General features: G+C 39.5%; 1 long non-coding RNA gene and 2 pseudogenes across 1 annotated transcript; all 3 read right to left on the bottom strand.

Moving 5' to 3' along the window:
* Window positions 1-1,802: 1,802 nt before the first annotated feature.
* On the bottom strand, window positions 1,803-2,667 carry LOC122103480 (annotated as a pseudogene).
* A 3,467-nt stretch (window positions 2,668-6,134) lies between these two features.
* Window positions 6,135-22,343, bottom strand: LOC122103255. The gene is made up of 3 exons (XR_006146730.1): window positions 21,967-22,343; window positions 17,031-17,034; window positions 6,135-6,147 (listed from the first exon to the last, which is right to left on the bottom strand). It is a non-coding gene; the product is annotated as an uncharacterized LOC122103255 (long non-coding RNA).
* LOC122103254 lies at window positions 10,932-11,867 on the bottom strand (annotated as a pseudogene).
* Window positions 22,344-23,972: the final 1,629 nt, after the last annotated feature.

Below are 23,972 nucleotides of genomic sequence, written 5' to 3'. Positions count from 1 at the left end.
TTTAATAATGATGAAACTAAATTTTTTAAAACGTGAGCCCCTCCAACATCCATGGACAAATTCCCAATAACGTGAATTGTCTTCAGAAGATTTAATAATACGTGAATTTTTTTCCTAGTAGCTAAGAAAAAATTAGAACAATGTGTACACTGTCATAATATATACTCAATCTCTTTAATTATTAACTTCATTGGAAATATAAGGTTGCTGAGCAATTGGCAATATTACAAATACTTTGAAACTTTTAAAAATAATCTTCTAGGTAGAATGCAGCTATAGACAGTCAGGCTTCTCGGTGGGAATTTAATGACCTGCTGCAGTCACTACCTATTCTGGGAATATTGCCTCCAAAGTCAGGAGCCACCTAATCAAAGCCTCCTTCTTACAGAATCACAATGGAGACACAGGACCCTGGTATTTCCAGTGCTGCCTTTTATTTCCTTCGTGGTCCCAACTGTTTGATCACTGTTGCTTTATTTCATAATTAAATAATCACCTTAATTGAATAAAATCTTTATTATCTTACGATGTAACAAACCTTGATTAGTGTCATTTTAGTAAGAATTTGGGAAGTTTTCCCATCTTTAGATGTGAAACGACATATTTTCACCAGGCATGGGTGGCTCTTGTTGGTAATCACAGCCAACTGGGAGATGTAGATCCGGAGGATTGAAACTGAAACCCCATCCATACAAAAAGAGGGCACTGAACAGATAAGACAGGCATGGTAGCACTCACTTGGAATTCTAGCTACATAAGAGACATAAGCAGGAAGATTACTGTCTGTGGTCATCCCAGATAAAAGCCTGAGACATCTGAAAAGTAAATACACCAACCCATGTATGGCATAGCTCACACCTGGACTCTTAGTTGCTGAGGAGTGGTAGCATTTTAGTTTGAGGCCACAAAACCTTCTCAGGACTTCGTTTCAACCAATAATAAAGAGTCCTGGCATGAGACATATGCATGTCATCCCATATATGGAGGAAGAATAAATAGGATCATGGTCCAGGCCATAGTCAGGCATAAGTACAAGATACTAGTCAAATATTTGTCTACATATCACAAAGGGCTGGTGGTGTAGCTCAAGTGCAAGAGCAATCTATCCACCCGCCCAAGGACATGAGTTTAAACACAAGTAATGCTGAGAGACAGAAGGAGAGAGAGGGGGAGAGGGGAAGGGAGGGAGGAAGGGAGAGATTAACAACTAAAATAAGCACAAAAATATCTTCCCAGTTCCGTTTCTTTAAAGCATGGGTAAATTATACTGTTATCCCTAATCATTATCAGATTACATCTCAGAGACTAATATTTTCTTTCATTTATTTATTCTCCATTAACATTGTTTAAGATTCATTTTACAGGTCTAAGATTGTGAATGTACAGCCATGTATAAAGACAGCTCCTGTTCACTGAAGATTATTGAAGAGTCAAATAAAACTTTATATGAAAATTGTATTGACGTGAAAGCATGAGCTACTGCAGCCACACTTAAAGACATTGGCAGGACAAATATAATCATTTTTAATATGGGGGTGAGGAAGATATGACCCCGACTTTTCCATATTTATTCTGCTGGACAGAAGCATAAACATGAATCCAATGCTGTCACTATCACAGAAGAGCCAAACTGAGTTGGAAGGGATGATTTCAACAAATTGGTGATCTGACTATTATAAAATTTCTGAACAAAACAAATTTCAGACTGGAAAGATAAAGGCAGCATCTGATAGGAGGCAGCTTTGGACTTGGATCTGATAGAAGTTCTTACTCTGTAAGAACTTCCAGCCCTGTGTGTGATCTCACAGTGAGGATGAATAACTTCTGCTGAAGAGTTTCCCCAGAGCCACCTTCATGTCCCAGTTTCTCAGACTGTAGATGGGGTCACAGCTGTGTACATCATAGTAACCACTGCATCCTTCAGGCTGTAACGGGTCAGAGGTGGGGAGTACATGCCCATGACTATCCCATAATACAAAGAAACCACAGTGAGGTGAGAGCCACAGGTGGAGAAGGCTTTGAGTATGCCCTTAGTGGATGGAACCCGTAAGACAGTGGCAAAGACCCGAACATAGGAGATAATGATGCAAAACAGAGGCACAGAAAAACACCAGCGCCAGGGTACATCAGTGGATGTCAGAGCAGGACAACTTGAGCAAAGGAGCAATGTCACAGTAAGCCAACTGTGAGTAGAGTGTGAGGAAATGATGATTGCAACTGCCCAAAATCCAACAACCATCAGGACACAAGAACAGGGTCTCACAATCATTGAATAATGAAGAGGACGGCTGATGGCCACAGCTCCATCAATTGCCATTGCAGCCAAGACATAGCTGTCAGTGTTACCAAAAGCTAACATAAAATCCATCTGCATGAAGTAGCCGCATGGGAAATAGCTTTACTCTCCAAGAGATAGTTGGCCAGCATCTTGGGGATGGTGACAGATGAGAAGAAGATGTCAACCAGAGAGAGGTTGGCAAGGAAGAAGTACATGGGATTGTGGAGGCAAACATCAGAGAGAATGGCCAGGATGATGAGCATGTTTCCAATCAGTGTGATGGGGTAAATGAGCAGGAAGAGGATGAAGAAGATGTCTTCCTGTTCCTGCTGTCCAGTCACTCCCAGGAGGATGAACTCTGTGGTAGCAGACTGGTTTTCTTCTCTCATGGCTCCTTCAGCAGGCAAGAGGAAAGGAACCCAGATTTAGTAGTGTAGTTCCTGACCTTTCATATCCACTGCTCTTGTCTTAAGTGATCAGCTATCTGAAAAACTGAGTTCATGAAATCCCAATGGAACCCACTGCTTGGGGGAACCTCCTTGGTTAATGGGATTAACTGTCATTCACACCTAGATATTCATTTCAAAAATGAGAAATCTGTAAATTGGATGTACTTGTGTTTATCATCTCTATGGATATTACCAACTCTCAGATTTGATCATTTCATTCATATTCTTAAGATCATATTCTTTGCCTTTCACATCCCTCTCTCAGACCTTACAACCTCCTGGAGCAGCCAGTGTCCCACACTACTGATCACGTACATGAAAATAAAAGAGACAGCATTTTGCAGTCCTTCACAATCTATTCTAGTGCTGAGGCTCCTTTAGTAGGAAGATTAATTTGGGAATTAGAAATATTCCCAGTGGCCTGACACAAGATTTCCAGAACCCAGGATAGAACAGGCATCTACACTGGCACTGGAAGATGTCAGTCACCCAGATGACTGCATTTAAGTCCTACCAAAATAGGCCCAGGGAATTTTCTTCACAGCTGTCCCTTTTGCCAAGTAGATTTTCATCACTGCCTTTACTAGGCTTTCTCCTTTGGAAAATCCTTAGAGAGACACAATCACAATGGTTTCCCCATCAGTCTTCCCTTCCCTTCTATTCTTTAGATGCGTTATTGAATTGCACTTGACGACAACTACCATGAGATAGACGACAAGTCTCATTTCCCCGTGTGTCTAGTCATATCTGGCAACCTAGACTGCTCACATCCAGTCAAAGCTGCAAGATTTTATAGGAGAAGAAATTTATATATTGTTTATTTTTCATTTCTTCGTATGATTATTATGGAGCATTGCTCATTTTGTGAACCAATTTGTTCTCACTCATTGTTCCTTGAATTAAACTCTGGTTTATCTCCTGCAGACCTACATGAGGAAGGCACGTAAGCACAATCACCCTATTTGTTCCCCTGGCTGTACATCTGAACTTCTCCCTTTTTTATTAATAATTATTCCATAACTCATGCTTTCTCATTTCATTGTCTCAATCCTCTATCTCAGGCTATAGAGTGGCATGCTTCCATAACTGCTAAACCCCAGTTGCCCCTTCTTAACCCATGTTGTACTCTAAGGCACGCTACATGTGGCAGAAACTAGTAGCTGGCTTGCCCAGACCAATGTTCTTCTCTTTTTCTTGGACACTCAAGTACACATTTCCCAGGCCCTCTTGGGAATGTGATTATATGACTGTGTTGTAGTCCGTCCACTTACGTAGACTGGTTCTACGATTCCTCTACTGCATGCAAATATTCAAGAGCCTAGACATGACAAGATGAACCTGCTTCCCTGTGTTGTCCCCGCCTACAGGAGAAATTCTTGCCTGACTCATTTGGACTGCAATATAACAGAAAAGTAATTTTTCAGTCTAAGTCGTTTTTACAGTATTATCACTTACTACAGTGATCCGAAATGTGGTTAGATAATTCAGTAAGTGTTCCAAGATTAATTATTACTACTCAAGAATAATTCATTCTATAATTAATTCAGTCACTGGAAGCAATTCCCAATGTTTCTGTAACACATGTGAATTAACACAATGAGCACGAGAGGATATAAATCAAATTAACTTTATCATATCCCATTATGATGTACTCTCCTATCGCTGAATCTAAATCAGTATGGTTGAACGCTTCATGTATCTTCTCCTTCATACAGAATCATAATCTCCAGGTATTAGAGAGTTCTATAAACCTAGATGACCCAAAGGCTATAGTTAGCTCATATGACACATAAGAGAAAGATTTGAGAGCTGCAGCTCTGAAGTCAGAAATAATGTTGACAAGTCTCATTGCTATGAAAATGCATAGTAACAACAGATGAACATAAAAGTTTTAAAAGACATGAAAACATCTTTTGAAAACCACGAACACTGATAGTTCATTACTGTAACTCTAGAAGCTACTCAAAAATCTCTGAGTGAAGCTTTGCCTCAGGTGATAGAGCACTAACCTTGACCAAAGAAGCTCAGGGACAGTGTCTAGGTTTTCAATTCAAGAACCAGGACACATACATACAGACATACATACATACATACACAGAGGAATTTATTAGTATACAAGGAAGTGCAAGCACTGGATGGGAATATCCTTCTGATCACTGAATATTGGCTATCTTATGAGTCAGAGGGAGAAAAATAAGAATTTCAAGTGTAACAGCAATGTTTTTTTTAAATTAGAACTAAGAAGAAATGCTACTGTATTTATTAAATCCAGAGGGTTGGTTTGTGTTGTGTTATTCCCTGCAGTCTTCTAATATTTAAACAGCATCATAATAAAAGTGATACAGCTTGGTACTGGCACAAGAACAGACCTCAAGACCACTGGAATAGAATTGAAAACCCAAAAATGAACCCACAGACCTATAGCCACCTAATCTTCGATAAGGGAGCTAAAAAAGTAGAATGGAAGAAAGATAGCCTCTTCAGTAAATGGTGCTGGCAAAACTGGTTAATCACTTGTAGAAAACTAAAGCTAGATCCTTATATATCACCCTACACCAGAATCAACTCCAAATGGATCAAAGACCTCGGAATCAAAGCAGACACCCTGAAAACATTACAGGAAGGAATAGGAGAAACCCTAGGTCTCCTTGGCACGGGTTGAAAATTTCTTAATAGAGACCCAGAAACACAACAAATCAAAGAAAGGTTGGACAAATGGAACTGCATGAAATTGCAGAGCTTCTGCATGGCAAAGGACATAGCTAGGAAGATCAATAGAAAGCCCACGGATTGGGAGAAGATTTTCACTAGCCATACAACGGACAAGGGTCTCATATCTAAAATATACTTGGAACTCAAAAAATTAAATCCCCCAACAACAAATCCTCAAAGAAACAATGACCCAATAAATAAGTGGGCTAAAGACTTAAAGAGAAACTTCTCTGAAGAGGAAAGAAGGATGCCCAATAGACACATGAAGAAATGCTCAACTTCTCTAGCCATAAAGAAATGTAAATCTAAACAACATTGAGATTCCACCTCACACTAGTTAGAATGGCTATAATCAAGAACTTTAATAACAACAGATGCTGGAAGGGATGTATCCAGAAGGGAACCCTACTGCATTGTTGGTGGGAGTGTAAACTTATTCAACCTCTTTGGAAATTAGTATGAAGGTTCCTCAAAAGACTCCATTTAGAGCTCCCTTAAGACCCAGCAATCCCACTTTTGGGCATTTATCCAAATGATCACAAACAAGACCATACTAAAGCTACCAGCACAACTATGTTTATTGCAGCTTTATTTACCATTATGGAACCAACCCAGATGCCCCTCAGTAGATGAATGGATCAAGAAAATGTGAGATATATATATATATATATATATATACATATACATATACATATATATATATGAACTCTATGCCTCCATCAGAAAGAATGACATCGCCCCATTTATTAGGAAATGGAAAGACTTGGAAAAAATTTTATTAAGTGAAGTAAGACAGACCCAAAGAAACATAGGTCCCATGGTTTCCATTATTTTCAATAACTAGCATATGTCTGGAACAAGTAGAAAAGGTCAATAGCTATGTACATATGACCAGATAAGATGAAGAAAAGGGAAATTAACTCCAAGATAGAGACACAAGTGGTTTTTTCTTTCTTGTTATTGTTTCTAACATATTTATAAGGTACCATATGATTTTTTTGTTGCTTTGTATGTTCCTCCCCCATGGTATAACCCCTGTTTTCATTGTATTTGACATCTTTATAATTTGGGGAGGGAAAGGAAAAAAACAAAATGTTTAAATGGGGATACAGGTTGACACTATGTTGAAAAACGAACTTTACAATTTAGGCTGAGGATGGGGGCTGGGGGAAGTGTAGTTGTGGAGGTGGGAGGGAAGGGATGGTAGGAGAAAAACAATGGAGGCAACAATGCTTGATAAGAAATGTACTCATTATTTTGCTCATGTAACTGTAACCCCTCTGTACGTTATTTTCACAAAATACTAAGAACACTAAAAATAAAATACTAAATACTAAATAAAACAAAATACTAAAAACACTAAAAATAAAACTTTAAAAAAGTGATTTAAAATAAAGATGTCACATATTTGGTGACATTGAGTGGACATAAAGATGGGAGCTCAGCCCACATTTCACTAAGAGAGTAAGAGATATAGGGACACAGAAGGATTCCCTGTGCAGAGATTGCAAATCAAATGGGTTTGTTTACCCTGGTCAAGATCTAAGAGTCATTTCTCATGCTCAGTGATGGGTTCATTACAGGAAGGATTCAGGTAGGAGAAACAATATGGTCAGTGCATGAGCTAGAGGAGCTTTGACTGATTTTCAAATATTATTTAATGGCCCACTGTTTCTGCTCCAAGTTATTCATTTTGTATAAACTTTTTCCACTCATGGACTCTCTAGCTGGCTAAGCTTTTTGTTACATCTTGGATAACTCACATGGGTTGTCCATGTACTCTTCTCCACATTACACAATCCTCAGAAAATCTGTTCATTTTCTCTTATAGGGTAACTAAGGTAAGTGGAGAAACCACAGTTCCAACTGAACTGTTCGCATTCCTCAGGCCTTACCCCATTATCCATGGAAGTCCATCCAAACCTTTGCCACTCTCTGCCACTCGCCAGACACCTACAAAAGCACTGTTTCCGATGCCTGAATGTCAATTCCCTCTCCTGTGAGAAACTTCACCCATACAGGCTTGTTTCCTCCAGATTTTCCAATACACATAATTTGCACACAAATGTTACATCTTAAGACCTTTCTACTCAGTCTCAAAGAAAAAGATGGTTCTATGTGCAGTCTACTCCTGTCTTCTTTCTTTTCTCAGTCATTTTCCCCATCAACTCTTGCAGTGGTAGTACTTTTGCTTTTCAATATCCAAATCAACACCAGCACTTTCCCATAGAGTGGGAACGGTGCCTAAACTCTTTATTCATTCAATATATCATCCTCTTTTTGTCGGTCATGGGGCTTGAACTCTGGGCCTGGGTACAGTCCCTCAGCTCTTCAGCTCAAGGCAAATACTCTACCACTTGAGCCACAGCACCACTTCCAGTTTTCTGGTGGATTATTGGAGATAAGAGTTTCATGGCTTTTCCTTCCTGGGCTGGCTTTTGAACTGTGATCCTCAGATCTCAGCCTCCAAAGTAGCTAAGATTACAGGCGTGAGCCACCAGAGCCTGGCTCATCCTATGCCTTTTAATCCTTCTCACTTTTCTTTCTTTCTGAACTAGGTTTGTAGGAATGACTGAAACGTGTGTATACATATCTATATATGTGTGTATTTTTTTGCTTAAGGATACTGTTTTACCACTTGAGCCATACTCCACTTCCAACTTTTGGGTGCTTAATTAGAAATAAGAATCTCTTGGACTTTCTTACCCATGTTGATTTTCCTACCCAGGTTGACTCAGCCACTTGAATATCTAGGAATAAAGGTGTGAGCCACTGGTGCCCAACAAAAAATATATTTTAATATGCAGATATGAATAGTCTAGGACTTGAAAATCACTGACTCTGCTACTGATCAATTATAGACAAAGTCCAATTTACACACTAGGAAGAAAAGTTATAGGACCAAAAGTTCAGACAGTGGAGTATGATTTCAGGCAAAATTATGTCACTCATTTTTTCAGGGGCGTAGGATAGAAGCCAGGACAGAGAATAGAAAAACAGCTGGAAAAAAGAATTGGGATTTTGTTTTGTGGAAGGTTTTGACCCAAGCCAAGAATTTCAGACTTGATTACAAAGTGGCAACAATAATTAGAGTAGATGTGGGGATCCATTAAATCCCTGACAACAGACATATCCAGTAACTTGTATTTGAGCACATTCATTATGTGACTAATAAATGAGACAATATTTTGACTACCAGTATCTCACAAGCATTATCATATCAGTTATCATAACTAAAATACAAGAATGAAATGAAAAGTTACAACAGAAAAAGAACAGTTGATATGGCCAATGCAGGACCAAAAGAACCAGGGAACCCGAGGAGAGGGAATTCTGAGCTGAAGGACTTCTGATCGAAGGGTGGAGACACACTGGTCACTGGGGTGAATGATGTGTCCAGCACCTCTGGGAAGACACAAAGAGACCCTCATAGCCCAGGGAGAAGAGCCAAGAGGTACATCAATGTGAGTACAGGAGGCATCGACAGTGTCCTGAACTCACTGGAAGGTGGTCGGCTCTCACATAGGGCTGACCACTAACACCCAGTTCCCTGGGAAGAAATTTGTGGCCTGAGGTATCAAGGACCTGAGGATGATGATGCTATAAACAATTTTTCAGAGATCAATAAGACCACGTGCTTTCCCTTGTTATCCTAGCTCAACAGACCTAGTAAAAACCCCATCTTTTGAGTGCTCTCAAATTCATCTGCTGGATCCACAGCTAGTCCCTGTCAATGAAGGGCCCACTGCCAGGTTCCATGGAATATGACAGTGGGCAATGCCTTTGTAGCTCTGCCTAAGATCATGCCTTTGCCCACTCATTTATATGTGCGCATGTGTTTGTGTGTCTGTGTGTATGTGTGTTCATACTCACAGCACATGGTCCCCACACACAGTATTGCTTCTGAATGAAGATGAGCCAAAGACAGAAGGAACAACCGAGTCACCACTGTCCTCTTCCACTCTGTGTTCATGGACAAAGCCCCAGGAGGAACATGGTCAGGGTGGGATCCTCTCACTCTGCCTTCTGTCCACTGCACCTTCAGGACTCTGGTGCTGGAGTCAGGCAGACATCTGTATCCTACTTTTACTACCACCTCTCTGTGTGACTGCAGTCAGTTCATTTCTCCAGATAAACCACATCTGATCAAAGACACAATCATTCTACTCACCTCCTAGGGCCTAGTGATGGTCAAGGGAAGGAGTTGGCAGATGTTCTTACTGATTGCTGTTGCTGTCATGAAAACTGTTTCCAACATTGACAGCCCTACCTGGGGAGTCGGCTTGGTTGTTCAGCTTTCCTGCTGCTGTGATCTTCACTCCTCTCCCACATGTGGAATAGTCACAGCTGGGTCTAGCTCTGTCTAATATTCATTCTGGGGGACAGACCGGCTGGGAGGCTACATCCTGGTGCTCTGTGGCTAAGGTGGAGAAAGCAGCAAGGTCACCAGATTCTGACCCAAAACAGGAGGGGCAGAAAGAGTTCTCCTGGAGGAAGCCTAAAGACAAAGAGTGTAGCATCCATCTCCGAGAAGCTGTCGTGTCTTAGTATGAACAAGATGGGGAATTAGTTAATGGGTTATAAAGTCTGTGGAACCCTGAGTCTCCCAAGATTTTCATTCAGGTCAAAGACACACTAATTGTTGAAACTCATGGAAATTAATCCTGCTATGCTCTATGCAGACATAGTGGGTCTCAAGAGGAGCCTGAGTTACCTGGCATGTGTTCCCCAAGTACAGGCTCTGGGCTGACCTATTCCATCCACTTGGTTGGGATGCAATCTCTTCTTCCCTGTTGCTCAGCACCAACTGAGCACCATGCCTAGGGAGTTGCTAAGATAATGGTATAGTTATTTACTTCGTGGTATTTCTTCCTGCCTGTGCCTGAGTCTTTATCTTGTTTAGTATATGTTATAAACTGGGATTTGACTTTAAGACGATTGGAGTGTACACTTTATTTACTTCAACATTCTGAGAGCAAGCTTCCAAATTTTGCAAATTCTACAAATAGAATGAACTGGTGGTTCATACCTGTAATCTTTGCCACTTAAAATGGAATTTTACTCAGCCATTAGAATGATATTGTACCATTTATAAAGAAATGGTAAAAAACTGGAAAGTATTATGTTAAGTTAGTCATGGTGGGGTGAGCTGGAAACTAAGGGAAATGGGTAGATGAATGAAGAGGAAGAGAAAGGGAGATTGCATTTAAGAATTCAGTATATATTGTACAAAAGTAAGAAGAATGAAAGTAGAGATAAGAAAAGAATGAATGAAAATGTTGAAAGGGGTGACATTGATGAAAATATATTGTATTTATTAGTGCTGAGTTAAATAGCAACACCTTTGTACAACTAGTTAAGAATAATAACAAAATGAAAATAAATTAAAAAAAATAAGTCAATCATTTGGGGCTAAGATCCTACGGAAGGTAGCATTGGACTTAGATCTTCAAGCCCTTCCCAAAACTGACCTCAGCACCCAGTGTGTGAACTCACAACTGAGATAAAGAAGTTCTGCCAAAGAGTTTCCCCAGAGCTGCCTTCATGTCCCGGTTTCTCAGACTGTAAATGAAAGGATTTAACATTGGAGTCACTGCTGTGTACATCACAGTAATCACTGCATCCTTCAGGCTGTAACTGGTCAAAGGTCAGGAGTACATGCCCATGATTGTCCCATAATACAAAGAAACCACAGTGAGGTGAGAGCCACAGGTGGAGAAGGCTTTGAGTATGCCCTTAGTGGATGGAACCCGTAAGACAGTGGCAAAGACCCGAACATAGGAGATAATGATGCAAAACAGTGGCACAGAGAAAATGCCAACCCCAAGGTACATTATCTTCACATTGAAGTGGATGTCTGAACAGGACAGCTTGAGCAAAGGGATAATGTCACAGTAGAAGTTGGCCACTTCCTTGTTGCCACAAAAAGAAAGACTAGCTGTAAGCAGGGCATGGGGAAGTGAATTGGCATTTCCAACCACCCAAGACCCAACAACCATCACAACACACAATCTTGGGCTCATAATTGTGGTATAATGAAGAGGACGGCTGATGGCCACAGCTCGATCAATTGCCATTGCAGCCAAGACATAGCTGTCAGTGTTACCAAAAGCTAACATGAAGTCCATCTGTATGAAGCATCCAGCATAGGAAATGGTTTTACTCTCCAGAAAATAGTTGGCCAGCATCTTGGGGATGGTGACAGATGAGAAGAAGATGTCAACCAGAGAGAGGTTGGCAAGGAAGAAGTACATGGGGTTGTGGAGACGAACATCAGAGAGAATGGCCAGGATGATGAGCATGTTTCCAACCAGTGTGATGGGGTAAATGAGCAGGAAGAGGATGAAGAAGATGTCTTCCTGTTCCTGCTGTCCAGTCACTCCCAGAAGGATGAACTCTGTGGTAGCAGACTGGTTTTCTTCTCTCATGACTCCTTCAGCCTGACAGGGGAAAGGAATCCAGAATTAGTAGTGCAATTTCTGACCTTTCATATCCACCACTGTTGGCTCAAGTGATCAACTGTCTGAATAACTGAGTTCATGAAATCTCAGTGGAACCCACTGTTTGGGGGAACCTCCTTGGTTAATGGGATTAACCATCATTCCCACGTGGACACTCATTTCTAACATGAGCAATCTGCAGATTGAATGTGCTCCTATTTATCCTCCCCGTGGATACTACCAGGTAAATGTCTCAGATTTGATCCTTTTGCTCATATTCTTAATATCATATTCTTTGCAGAAAATTGATAAGTATGCAAATGCTTTTCGCATCCATTCATTGTGATGTACATTATTGCTGCTCTCTCAGACCTTACAACCTCCTGAAGCAGCCAGTGTCCCACACTACTGGTCATGTACATGAAGAGACAGCATTTTGGAGTTTTCACAATCTATTCTAGTGCTGAGGCTCCTTCAGTAGGAAGATTAATTTGGGAATTAAGAATAGTCCCAATGGCCTGACACAGGATTTCCAGAACTCAGGATAGAACAGGCATCTCCACTGGCACTGGAAGATTCCCAGTCACCCAGATGACTGCATTTAAGTTCTACCAAAATAGGCCCACAGCTGTCCCATTTGCCAAGTTGATTTAGTAGGTTTTAGTAGATTTAGATTTTGTAGGCTTTAGCCACTGGAAAATCTTTAGACTTTTCTCTTCTTGCTCTCATTCTTTAGATGAGTAATTGAATTGCACTTGGCTACAACTACTGTGAGAAAACCACTGGCTCTATTTAAATAGAATGTTTTTTTCCCTGTGTGTTTAGTCATCCTGGCAACGCAGCCTGTTCACATTCAGTTATGATTGCAAGATTTTAGAGGACACGAAAGGTATATATTGTGTATTTTAATTACTTTTTGTGATTATTATGGAGCAATGTTCATTTCATGAACCAATTCATCCTCACTCATTGTTCCTTGAGTTAAATCCTGGTTTATTTCTTGCAGTCCCCACATAGGGAATGCACACAGCACATTCACCATATTTGTCCCCTGTCTGTACATTTTCTCTTCTTGATTTTTTTTTGTTGTGTATTTATTTATTGTTTTTGCTGGTCCTGAATCTTGAACTCAGGGACTGGGCACTGTCCCCAAGACTCTATGTTCAATGCTACTGCTCTACCTCTTGAGCCACACTGCTCTATCTATTGGTTTATTGGAGATAAGAATGACACAGACTTTTCTGCCTGGGCTGATTTCAAATCATGATCCTCAGATCTCAGCCACCTGAGTAGCTAGGATGCAAGCATGAGGCACCGGCAACTGGCTTCTCCTTGCATTAAGATAATGATAATAATAATAATTGGTCTGGGAAGCGGGCTCAGTGGCAGAGTGCTTGCCTAGCATGCATGAAGCCCTGGGTTCGATTCTTCAGCACCACACAAACAGAAAAAGCCAGAGTGGTGCTGTGGCTCAAGTGGTGAGCCTTAGCCTTGAGCTGAAGGACAGCACACAGACCCAGTATTCAAGCCTCATGACCAACAACAACAACAATTATATTATTATTATTATCATCATCACATAACTCATGGTCTCTCCTTTCACTATCTCAGTGCTCTATTTCAGGCCATGTAGTGGTAAAGCTTCCATAACTGCTACACCCCAGTTGCCCCTTCTCGACCCATGTTGTACACTCAGGCACGCTACTTGTGGCAGAAGCTAGTAGCTTGCCCAAACCCCAGCTCTTCTCTTTTTTTTTGGATACTGAAAAAGACTACATTTCCCAGGCCCTCTTTCAGTGAATAGGCTTCTGTGACTGTGTTCCAATCCATCCACTTATATATTCTAGTTCTGCAAGTCTTCCACTGTGTGCAAATATTCAGGAACCTTGTTGGGAGGATGGAACAACATGGAGACATGAAGGTTCATGTGTTGTCCCCGCCTACAGGAGGACTGCTCACCATCAGGAAACACTCACTTAGAGTGCTTTCATTCCAAGTCATTCTGAGTAATTTTTCAGTCTAAGTCATTTTCACAGTCTATCATAAATTTAATACAGTGATCTGAAATATGGTTAGGTAATTCAATAATTTTTTCAGGATTAATTATTACTACTCAAATATAATTCATTCTATTATTAATTCAATCAGAGCTCTCAATATTTCTGCAGCACATGTAAATTAACACAATAAACATGAGAGGATATAAATCTATCATATCCCATTATGTTGTACTCTCCCATTGCTGAATCTAAATCAGTATGTCTAAAACCTTCATGTGTCATTCTCCTTCATACAGAATCATAATACTCCAGGAGTTAAAGCAGTCAATAAATCTAGATGGCCTAGAGACTATGTTTAGCTCATGTGACACAGAAGAGAAAGATTTCAGAGCTGGAGCTATGAAAACACATAGGAACAGCAGATGAACATAAAAGTTTTAAAACACATGGAAATCAGTCTTCTCAAAAACCAATGATGAAAGATCAATGCTTGTAACTGTAATCCTAGCTACCCCTGAGAGCTACTGACAGCTGAAGATCATGGTCTGAAGCCATCCGGGGCAGAAAAGGATATGAAACTCTCATCTCCAATAACCCACACAAAAAAATCTGTGAGTGATGCTATCCTTCAGGTGGTAGAGCACTAACCTTGATCAAAGAAGCTCAGGGACAGCATCCAGGCTTTGAGTTCAAGAACCAGGACACACACACACACACACACACACACACACACACACACACACACACACACACACACACATACACACACACACACACACCCAGAGGCACATACACAAAGGAATTTATTTGTATACAAGAAAGTGCAAACACTGGATGGGAATATCCTCACAATCACTGAACATAGGCTATCTTGGGAGTAAAAGGAAGAAAAATAAGATTTGGGGTAGAAACAAATAAGAATTTCAAGTGTAACTGCAAAGTTTTTTTTTTAATAGAACTAAGAACAACTACTCTATTATATCCAGAGAGTTGGTTTGTATTGTGTTATTCTCTACATTCTCCTAATATTTAAATAGTATCATAATAAAGGTGATTTAAAATAAAGATGTCACCTATTTGGTGAAAATGTGGCTCCTAGTGTGGCCATAAAACTGGCTCAGCCCATATTTCACTATAAAGGTAAGACAGACAGAGACAGAGAGGGATTTCTCTGTGAGGAGAATGCAAATCAAATGGGTTTGCTTATCCTGGGTATGATCCAAGGGTCATTTCTAATTCTCATGACAAGAAAGATTCAGAGAGGAGAAAGATATGTCTATGTGCAGGTGTCTCCTCTTTTCATTCCTTCTTTTCTCAGTCATTTTCTCCATCAAATCCTTTAGTTATACTATTTTCCCTTTTCAAGATCCACATAACATCAGCTCTTTCCCATGGAGTGTGCAATGCTTCTACCCTCTTTATTCAATATGTCATCTTCTGTCTTGTCACACTTGTAACTTTTCTTTCTTCATGGACCTGGCTTGTTGGGATGGCTGAAATATATAAAGTTGTTGCTGTTCTACCAATCCTGGGGCTTGAACTCAGGACCTGGGCACTGTCCCTGAGCTTTCTTTGCTTAAGGCTAATAGGGCTCTACCACTTGAGTCACAGTTATACTTCCAACTTTTTTGGTGCTTAATTGGAAATAAGGGTCTCTTGGACTTATCTTAGCCTCCTGAGTAGATAAGAATAAAGTTATGAGCCACCGGCACCAAACAAGAAATATATTTTTAAGGCAGACGTGAATGTTTCTAATACCTGAAAATCACTTGTATTCCTACCTAACAATTAAAGTCAAAGTCCAATTTACATATTAGAAAAAAAACTTCCAGGTTCTAAAGTTCAGACATTGAAGTGTGACTTCAGGCAACATTGTATTACTCATACTTATCAGGGACTGAGGATAGAAGCCAGGACAGAGAACAGGAAAATCATCTGGACAAGAAAATTGGATTCTGTTTTGTGGAAGGTTTTGACCTACGCCAAGGATTTCGGACTGGATTATTAAGAGGCAACAAAAAGTAATGTAGAGGTGGAATGTGCTACCTGATAGTAGAGGCTTTGGGCCCTTTAATGTGAATGAAGGTATTTGAGCAAAGTCATTATGTGATTGATAAATGAAGCAACATTTTGAGCTAGTATCTCACAAGCATTGCCAGAAATCAGTCATAAAAACTAGAGTGTAAGTATGAAAGGAAAAGTTGCACCAGAAAAAGAGGAAAAGTTGATATGGCCAATGCAGGACCAAAAGAACCAGGGAACCCAAGGAGAAGGAATTCTGAGCAGAGGGACTTCAGGATGGAGACACACAGTGCTAGATATTAGAACATGGCCATAGGGTGGATAATGTGTCCAGAACCCCTGGGAAGACACAAAGTGATCATTAGAGCCCAGGAAAAGGAGCCAAGAGGCGCATCAATGTGAATATAGGAGACATAGTCAGTGTCCTGAACTCACTGGAAGGAGGTCAGCATCTCACATAGGGCCAGCCATTAACACCTAGTTTCCTTGGAATAATTTGTAGCCTGAGGTATCAAGGACATGAGGGTGATGATGTTGTGGGAAGCTTTTCAGAGATCAATAAGGCCACGTGCTTTCCCTTGTTATCCTAGCTCAACAGACCTGGTAAAAACCCCATCTTTTGAGTGTTCTCAGATTCATCTGCTGGATCCACAGCTAGTCCCTGACAAAGAAGGGCCCACTGCCAGGTTCCATGCAATACGAGAGTGGGCAATGCCTTTGTAGTTCTGCCTAAGACCATGTCTTTGCCCACTTGTCAATGTGTGTATGTGTGAATGTACACACACACACACACACACACACACACACACACACACACACACACACATGCATTCGCAGCACATGGTCCCCACACACAGTATTGCTTCCGAATGAAGATGAGCCAAAGACAGAAGGAACAACTGAGTCACCACTGTCCTCTTCCACTCTGTGTTCATGGACAAAGCCCCAGGAGGAACATGGTCAGGGTGGGATCCTCTCACTCTGCCTTCTGTCCACTGTATCTTCAGGACTCTGGTGCTGGAGTCAGGCAGACATCTGTATCCTGCTTTTACTACCACCTCTCTGTGTGATTGCAGTCAGTTCATTTCTCCAGATAAACCACATCTGTTCAAAGACACAATCATTCTACTCACCTCCTAGGGCCTAGTGATGGTCAAGGGAAGGAGTTGGCAGATGTTCTTACTGATTGCTGTTGCTGTCATGAAAACTGTTTCCAACATTGACAGCCCTACCTGGGGAGTCGGCTCGGTTGTTCAGCTGAGTCTAGCACTGCCTAGCATTAATTCTGGGGGACAGATCAGCTGGGAGGCCACATCCTGGTGCTCTGTGGCTAAGGTGGAGAAAGCAGGAAGGTCACCAGATTCTGACCCAAAACAGGAGGGGCAGAAAGAGTTCTCCTGGAGGAAGCCTAAAGACAAAGAGTGTAGCATCCATCTCTGAGAAGCTGTCATGTCATAGTATGAACAAGATGGGGAATTAGTTAATGGGTTATAAAGTCTGTGGAACCCTGAGTCTCCCAGGATTTTCATTCAGGTCAAAGACACACTAATTGTTGAAACTCATGGAAATTAATCCTGCTATGCTCTATGCGGACATAGTGGGTCTCAAGAGGAGCCTGAGTTACCTGGCATGTGTTCCCCGAGTACAGGCTCTGGGCTGACCTATTCCAGCCACTTGGTTGGGATGCAATCTCCTCTTCCCTGTTGCTCAGCACCAACTGAGCACCCTGCCTGGGGAGTTGCAAGGATTATGGTATAGTTACTTTGCTTTGTGGTATTTCTTCCTGACTGTGCCTGAGTCTTCATCTCACTTAGAGTATGTTAAAGCTAGGATTGACTTTAGGAGGGCTTGAGTGTACACTTTATTTACTTCAACATTCTGAGAGCAACCTTCCATATTTTGCAAATTCTAAGACTAAAATGTCAGCCAAGCACTGGTGGTACATAACTGTAATCTTTGGAATTTTACTCACCCATTAGAGTTTTATTGTACCATTTGTAAAGAAATGGAAAACACTAGAAAAGACTGTGTTAAGTAAGTCAGGGTAGGGTGGGCTGGTGTCAAAGAGAAACTGGTAGATTCATAAAGAGGAGAAGAGTAGGAGATTGCATTCAAGAATTCAGTATAGGAGGTTTTCCCACTTCTTTAGTTCTGCTTTAATTTCCTTTTCCAGGTTTTTAAAGTTTTCATCATAGAGGTCCTTCACTTCTCTGGTTAATTCCTAGGCATTTTATTTGGTGGGGGGGGGGGGGGAAGTCCATTACAAATGGAGTTGCTTTTCTGCTTTCAGCATGCTATTCTTACTGGCATACAAAAAACCCATTGATTTTTGAGAGCTAATTTTATACCCTGCGACTTTGCCAAAGTTTCAGATCAGCTTGAGCAACTTGGGAGTAGAGTTAATAGGATTCTTTAAATGATCATGTCATCTGCAAAGAAGTAGCGTTTTACTTTATCTTTCCTTATTTGTATCCTTTTTATGTTTGCATTGTGCCTTATTGCACTAGGCATTCTAATACTAAGTTGAAGAGGAGTGGAAAGGGCAGACATCTTTTTCTCATTCCTGAATTTAGAGAAAATTGCTTTAGCTTTTTGTCATTAAGTATAATGTTAGCCATAGGTTTGTCATACACAGTCTTTATTATATTGAGGAATGTCCCATGGATTCCTAGTTTCTCCAGAGCTTTCATCATAAAAGGCTGTTGGATCTTGTCAAATGCTTTTTCTAGTCTATTGAGGTAATCATGTGGTTCTTATCCTTGCTCTTGTTGATGTGATGAATTACATTAATTGACTTGTGTATATTGAACCAGCTTTGCATCTCTGAATTGAATCCTGCTTGATCATAGTGTATGATTTTTTTTGATAAATTGTTGGAGTGGATTGTCCAGAATTTTGCTGAGAAGTTTTGCATCAATGTTCATCTAAGAAATGGGTCTGTAGTTCTCTTTATTTGATGAGTCCTTGTCTGGTTTGGGGGTAAGGGTTATGCTGGATTCATAGAAAGAGTTTGTTGGCGAACTTTCATTTTCAATTTAATTGAAGAATTAGAAGAGTATTGGTGTGAATTCTGCTTGGAAGGCCTTGCAGAATTCATCTGTGAATCCATCTGGTCTTCTGGGAGGCCTCTTATTGCTGTTTCTATTTCAGTGCTTGATATGGGTCTGCTTAGTTGGTTTAAATCTTGGTTTAGTTTGGGCATGTCAATATTTGCTGGAAATTCTTCCATTTCTTCCAGATTCTCAAATTTGTTAGCATAAAGGTTTGAGTATTCCCTTATACTGTTCTGAATCTTGGTTGTTTCTGTGGTCATGTTTTCATTCTCATCTCTGAGTTTGTTTATCTGGTGTGTTCTCTTCTTTTTCTAATAAGATTTGCTAAGGGTCTGTCAATTTTGTTAATTTTTTGAAGAACCCACTCTTTGTTTTGTTGATTCTTTCTATGGTTGTTTGGACTCTAACTCATTTAATTCTGATTTAATTTTATTTGTTTCCATCTACTGGATTGAGGTTTGGCATGTTACTCCTTTTCAAGGAGCTTCAGGTGCCTTAAATTGTGGGTTTCAGATCTCTGAGCCTTTGCTGTGTCCCATAGGAGCTGGTACTATGTATGCTCATTTTTGTTAAATATCATGAATATTTGAATTTCCTTTCTGATCTTTTCTATGACCCGCTGGTGGTTCAACAGTGTATTGTTCAGTCTCCATGTGTTACAGGATTTTCTTTGGTGGCTTTTGGTGTAGAGTTCTAATTTTATCCCCTTATGGTATGAGAGAATGCAGGGAATAAATTCATTGTTTCTGAATTTGGACAGATTTGTTTTGTGACCTAAAATGTGGTCTATTTTGGAGAATGCTCCATGTGCTACTGAGAAGAATGTGTATTCTGCTGGTGCTGGGTGAACTATTCTGAAGATGTCTGTTAAGTCTAGTTGGTCTCCTGGATTGGGAGGACTAACATTATGAAAAGGAAAGGCTATCTACAAATTCAGTGCAATATCCATCAATATCCCAACTTCATTCTTTAATGAAATAGAAGAAGCAATCCAAAACTTCATATGGAACAATATGCCCTAATGGCAAAAACAATCCTTAGAAGAAAGAACAGTGCTGGAGGAATACCAATACCAAGCTTCAAATTCTATTACAAAGTCAAAGTAATCAAAACAGCTTGATATTGGCACAAGAACAGACCTGAGGACCAATGGAATAGAACTGAAGACCCAGAAATGAAACCACAGACCTATAGCCACCTAAACTTCAGTAAGGGAGCAAAAAAAAAAAAAAAATAGGGTAGTAGAAACATAGCCACTTCAGTAAATGGTGCTGGCAAAATTGGCTAAACACCTATAGAAAACTAAAGTTACATCCTTATATATCTCACCCTGCATCAGAATCAACTCCAAATGTATCAAAGACCTTGTGGTAAAAGCAGACACTCTGAAAACATTACAGGAAGGAATAAAAGAAACTCTAGGGCTCCTTGGCACAGGCTGAAACTTTCTTAATAAAGACCCAGAAACACAACTCAAAGAAAGTTTGGAAAATGGGATTGCATGAAACTGCAGAGCTTTTTGCATGGCAAATGACATAGCTAGCAAGATTAATAGAAAGCTCATGGGTTGGGAGAAGATCTTCACAAGCCATACAACAGAGAGCCTCATATCTAAAATATGCTTAGAACTCCAAATATTAAAGTCCCCCAAAACAACCCTCAAAGAAACAACCACCTCTTTAATAAGGGAGCTAAAGACTTAGAGACTTCTCTGAAGAGGAAATAAGAATGGACAATAGACACATGAAGAAATGCTCAACTCCTCTGGTCATAAAAGAAATGCAAATAAAAACAGCATTGAGATTCCACCTCACCCCAGTTAGAATGGCTACAATCAAGAACAGACGCTAATAACAACAGATGCTGGAGAGAATGTGGCCAAAAGGAAACATTACTGCACCATTGGTGGGAGTGTAAACTTGTTCAACCACTCTGGAAAACAGTATGGAGATTCCTCAAAAGACTACATATAGAGTTCCCCTATGACCCAGAAATTCCACTTCTGGGCATTTACCCAAATGATCACAAACAAGGGCATACTAAAGCTACCAGTACAACTATGTTTACTGCAGCATTATTCACCATAGCTAAAATGCACCAACCCGTGCCCCTCAGTAGATGAATGGATCGTCCCTCCCCCACAATATAACCCATGCTTTCACTGTATTTGATGTTGGTATAATTTGTGGAGAGGAAGGGGAAAAAATCATTTAACTAGGGATAGAGGTGGACCTATTGCAACAATGAGATATACAAGTTGTTATGTCGAAAAATGAACTTTACAACTTTGGTGGGTGGGGAGGAGAATTGGGTGGGGGGGAATATGGGAAGGGATGGGAAGGGGAAACAAAGAGGAGGCAACAGGCTTGATAAGAAATGTACTCATTAAATGGAAAAGCTTGGAAAAAATTATATTAAGTGAAGTAAGCCAGGCCCAAAGAAACATAGGTGCCATGGTTTTCCTTATTTGCAATATCTAGTATATGTCTGAGTCAAGCAGAAAAGGTCAGATAAGTTGATGTTAGGGAAATGAACCCTAAGATATGTATTCAAATTTTTTTTCTTTCATGCAATTGTTTCTAACATATTTATAAGATTATTTCTTTGTTGCTTTGTATGTCCCTCCCCCACGGTATAACCCCTGCTTTCACTGTATAATTTGTTGAGGGAAAGGGGAAAAACAAATCGTTTAAATAGGGATACAGGTGGACCCATTGCAACAATGAGATGTACAAGTCCTTATGTCGAAAACAAACTTTACAACTTTGGTGCTGGGGGCGGGGGGGGGGGGGGGGGGGAGGATAGGAAGGGGAAACAAAGGAGGAGGCTACGGAGGCTACAATGCTTGAGAAGAAATGTACTCTTTGGTACGTTCAACTTGGTCTCCTATTTTTAATAACTATATAGAAAAACATTTGTGTATGCTTGTTGACTGAAGAACTAAAAATAATGTGATTTCACCTCAAGAAGTTTAGTTTTCCATTGAAAAGTAAACAAGGTATATAAATAGACTTAAACCTTTGGACTAGTAGGAGATCACATTGTGCCATATGAATAATCTTTTTTAGCTCTGGAACTTTTTGTAGGCTTTATTTTTTTAATGTGGACATCATATTTCATTTTTGGGAAACATACATTTTCTTTGGTGTACTTGAAAAACAAGGGCGCAAAACATGATAGTACAATGTGAAACTACTCTCACATTTAAATTCTTGGAATGCTTACAGAAACTATTCTAAAATTCTCTACTGGATAAAAAATGTTACAGACCTGTGAAACATGAAATTCAGTAAGAGAAAAGGTAACCTGGTTGTACTTTTTATAACTGCAACAAAATTTGATGGTATTGACAAAGAAAAGCACAGCAATAATCTCCTCTGTGACTTTTATGAATATGGTGGTGATATAGCCCTATCTTCCTTTCTAAATGATTTCTAGCATCATGGAAGTCCTACTTCAGTAAGACGTATTAACAGTTTGATTTTAGCAGGAATCTTTTAGGGCAACAATAGGTGTCTCAGAGAACTATTAGCTTGGTGTACATGATTTAAAAGGCTAGCTATAAACTAATTGGAATTTTTTACTTTTTATTTACAGCAAAACATTTATTCTGTAAATTTATTACCAAAATATTTTTTTAGACAAATAAGTGTGTTGGTGTGTTTGTTTAGAAGTTAGAAACTTTAAACACTGCTGTCTTGTCCCATTTGGATTCATTGTTGCATTGTCTTCTGTTACCAAAACTAAATTCTGCCAAGATATTTTCCCCCATATTTCTTAATATAATTTGATTTTAAGGTGCAGAAAATATTTGCTTTTAAATTACATATAAGCAGTGGTTGATACTTAAAAGCTGTAAACTTTGAATATGAGGTGTGGGCATTATGATTTTGTGTAGTCTTCTGGTGGTTAACTCTTTATCTTTGTGATTTTTTTAGCTTAAACTTACCTCATGTATGTTGATTAGGTAAAGTCTTAATTATAGTTTCAGTAAAATCAAGGAAAACATACAAATTTTAAACTTAATCATTAAAGTTACAACTTTACAGTTACTGACCATACAGCACACTAAAAATGTAAGCTATTTTTAAATATTGTCCAAAATAAGAGGATAATTTTTAAAACAAAGCTTAAATATGTATATTTAGACCAGCATATAAATTTAATTTGAATTAGCACCATCTGATATTTAGCTTTTAGATATTTTGTAGGTATTTTCACTTATTTTTTGCAGTTGAGACAAGAAATACATATAGGGTCTGGTCCTTCAGACACAGGTCTGAAGTGCTACCTCTCTGAGTAACAGTGTCTCTTTGAGATGAGCCATAGAGGGGCCATGTTATACTCTGCTATTAGATCATAGCCATCTGCTCTTACTTCCTTTGTTCAAACTTTTTCTTCCATATTGTTTTCGGTCTTTTGTTTATAATTAGGAATTGTAAAAAAAATAACCTCCATTTAATGTTTAAAAATATGGAGATAAATCAGACTTAATATGTATTTAAAGTCAGTTCTCTAATAGAAAGAGTATGGTCCAAAATAGCAAAATAGGACCAGGTAAAACATGTAGTCACTTTTTAAAACATGTTCTCAGTCCTTTGTCGGTGTTTATTTTATTTCAGTAGAGTAAATGTGTTCTTGATGTAAATGCAAAGTATTTCTTCCTGACTAATTGTAAATGTAGACATTACAGTATAATTCAATAATAAAGGAGTCTTTAACCTCAAAAAAAAAAGAAAAGAAATGTACTCTTTATATTGCCCTTGTAATTGTAACCCCTCTGTACAGTATTTTCACAATAAAAAATTAAAAAAAGAGGAAGAAAAAAGAAATGTACTCGTTATCTTGCCCATGTGATTGTAACTCCTCTGTACTGTATTCTCACAATAAAAATAAATAAATAAGAAAGAAAGAAAGAAAGAAAATGTGATGTGTGCATACAATGGAATTCTATAGTTCCATCAGAAAGAATGACACTGCCCCATTTGTAAGGAAATGGAAAGACTTGGGAAAAAAAT

The sequence above is a fragment of the Dipodomys spectabilis genome, unplaced genomic scaffold, assembly GCF_019054845.1.
Source record: "Dipodomys spectabilis isolate Male_0828 unplaced genomic scaffold, ASM1905484v1 ptg000018l, whole genome shotgun sequence".
Taxonomy (NCBI): domain Eukaryota; kingdom Metazoa; phylum Chordata; class Mammalia; order Rodentia; family Heteromyidae; genus Dipodomys; species Dipodomys spectabilis.
This window is presented reverse-complemented; position numbering and strand designations above follow the sequence as displayed.